Below are 3,013 nucleotides of genomic sequence, written 5' to 3' on the forward strand. Positions count from 1 at the left end.
ACAAGTATGAATGATTAGGATATTGTTTTCCTATTTTAATATCAACGGTTATAAACATTTGGGATAAATAACAATCATCAAGGACTTTCTTCAGACAACCAAATAACAGCTACATTGGGCAAGAGTTTTGTTTCTGCCACAAAATATCTTGGCAATCATGCAGGGAAAGTTCTGTGTGTCTGCAGCACATGAAGAAGAACCATGAATTTATCTATCTAATATTTCAACATAGATGTTTAATTATCTATTTGTCTAAAGGTGCAAAACATTTTCTAACAGAGGACATCTGTTAATGCTTTTAACAAGGAAAAAGAAGATGCAAAACTTGTAAGGGAACAAATTAGATATACTGTACAAAAAGTTTAGAATTTCGAGAAAGTTAAATGAGCCTATATTTAACTGCATTTAAAGGGAAATGTAAAAATGTAACATTGAAGGCAAGTCACAAAGTTCAAATATGAAGAATGGTAGTACAGGGTAAAGTTACAAAATGGTAGCAGCAATCCTAAAGTTTGTACACTCTGATTAAATTTAGTTTCCACTTCAATCCTTCTTAACATGCAATGTCATAATCAATGCCCCTAGTTACCCGCTGCTCCCGAGTCAATGACTGGAGGTAAGAAAGGGAGACTTCTAACACCGACTACCCAGTACAATAAGATCAGAGTAACTGTTGCCCCACTGAAACCGCTCCACAGATTACTTTACCTCTGAGTCGGCATCAACTCAATGGCAGTGAGCTGTTTTGTTGTGTTTTTCCTCCTTATAAATATATCTCAAATAATTTAACAAGGCAGGTGAAAAATGAAAAATTGAGGCATTTGAGACTACTGTAACTCTAGAACATCGACCAGGAAAATAATAAACTATATCAGAATGCAGAAATGGAAAGAAGAGTGAATCCTAACATAGCAGGACATTTTTACACGCTTGAATATCTAAGAACTGCCTATAATCACTGAAGAGAGGGTCCTCTTTTGTGGAAGAAAATGCCATATATACTTGAGTATAAACCGAGTTTTCTCAGCACATTTTAAATGCCGTTTTTGTGGTAAAATTAGGTGCCTTGGCTGATATTCGGGTTGGCTTATACTCGAGAATATACGGTAAATTGCGTTAGAGACTTGTACAGGATGAACCTCAGACCCCACACTCCTCAGAAGCACAAACAGCCCTTGTTGAGGGTGTGCCTAATTGGCACTCATCCAGCTGTGCCTCCTGGAGAGAACAGCTGGGCTGTGTAGGGGTCACCGTATGCTGGGTGCTGACCTAGAAGGTTAGGAAGAAGGGTTTCCACATGACAGGCTGCCAAGTTCAGACCCTGGTCACCACAGGCGGAGAAGGGGGGTGGATCTGGCTTGAATAGCATTGCTGGCACACAGTGGAAACCTCTCTAGAATCCACGTTTCCTCCCCAAACAAATGAGGGACTCTGAGCTCCCCAAGGTGAAAGTGGGACTCAGACACTATGTTTGTGCTCCGTTTGCTAGGCTCTAGCTGTGGGAGCACCTGGGTGGGTGGAGGGAGGGAGGATCTATACTCAACTGCACTTTTGCTTTAGGAAGTAAATCCAAACTTAACACAATTTTACTGAAGAATTAGATGTAACTTATCCTCTGTCAATCTAATAGAAAAACATGAATCTAACTTAGGTCTCCCCTTTAAAAGAAAAATGTTTACTCAATTCTCCATTCTCCTGACTAAAAAATGTAAAACCTTAATAGAAAAAAAATGCTAAAGAACGTTGAATACACACTAAGAAAACTATCTCAACATGTACAGACTGAAATCTTCCAAAAAGTTTAGGATGTCTATAATCCAATTAGAAAAACAGTAGTTAGAAATGTATTTTTCAGGCTTCTTAAGAAAACAAAATTAGAAGAACTACCATTTTTCTTAATGCACTGTTGAAGAATACATTGTATCCCCTTAAAAAAATATGTGCTGTAAATCCTTGGCAGTGTGTTTCTTTGTCATGCTAATGAGATGGGGTGAGTGCAGGGTGTGTTTTAAGACACTCTCCTTTGAGATATAAAAGAGATTAAACAAGTAAGAGAAGCAGAGAGAGAGAGAGAGAGGGGGGAAAGAGAGATGTCAAATCATAGGAAGACTGGTCAGGACAAGAAGCTCAAAAGAGACAGACAAGGCCCTTCTTCTAGAGCGTGGAGAGAAAGAAAGCCTTCCCTTACAGCCTGCACCCTAAATTCAGACTCCTAGCCTCTTAACCTGTGAAAAAATCAATTTCTGTTTGCTAAAGTGGCCCACTGTGACCTTTATGTAACAATGAGTGGCTTTAAATATCTAAGACATCTACTTAACACACTTGGTATCTTTCCATTTTACTTTTTTCCTCAGAAAGGAAGTGAAAAATTGAATTATTTCAGATATTATACATGTATGTAAAAGGAGCAAATAGTAATGGTGAGTCGAACAGGATTCTTCTGAGTAATCTCATGAGGTAGTTCTAGTTAAGATGTTATTAGGTGCGGTCGAGTACAAAATCTTATATATGAAACAAGAAAACACCGCGTGGTCCTATACCATCTTCACAATTGCAAATTTTGATCCCATTGTTGCAGCCATTGCGGTAATCCATCTTGTCAGGGGTCTTCCCTTTTATCTTTGACTCTCTAGCAAGCATGATGTCCTCCGCCCAGGCTGGGTCTCTGAAACGGCATGTCCAAAGTTCGTGAGACAACGTCTGAACAATCTCTCTTCTAAGGAGCATTCCAGCTGAACTTTGTCTAGAACAGATCTGTTCATTCTTCTGACAGTCCACCATCTATTCCACACTCTTCTCCAAAACCATAACTCAACTGCATCTCTTCTTCTTCGGTCTTCCATATTCACTGAAAAGACCATTAGCTTGGGCCAAGTGCACCTTATTCTTCAAGTGCACCTTATTCTTCAAGTGCACCTTATTCTTCAAAGTGACATCTTTGCTCTTCAAAGCATTAAGTAAGTCTTTTGCAACAGATCTGCCTAATGCAATATGCAGTTTGATTTGTTGGCTT

The 3,013-nt window shown here is 39.0% G+C and overlaps 1 protein-coding gene across 2 annotated transcripts in view; it reads right to left on the reverse strand.

Moving 5' to 3' along the window:
- Nucleotides 1–3,013, reverse strand: part of SNX24 (sorting nexin 24) — a 181,811-nt gene that overhangs the window by 86,435 nt on the left and 92,363 nt on the right. The gene's annotated exons all lie outside the window — the stretch shown is intronic.

This window comes from Echinops telfairi, unplaced genomic scaffold (genome assembly GCF_000313985.2).
Source record: "Echinops telfairi isolate 266 unplaced genomic scaffold, ASM31398v2 ScPeMD7_7469;HRSCAF=8507_1, whole genome shotgun sequence".
In the NCBI taxonomy this organism is placed as follows: Eukaryota; Metazoa; Chordata; class Mammalia; order Afrosoricida; family Tenrecidae; genus Echinops; species Echinops telfairi.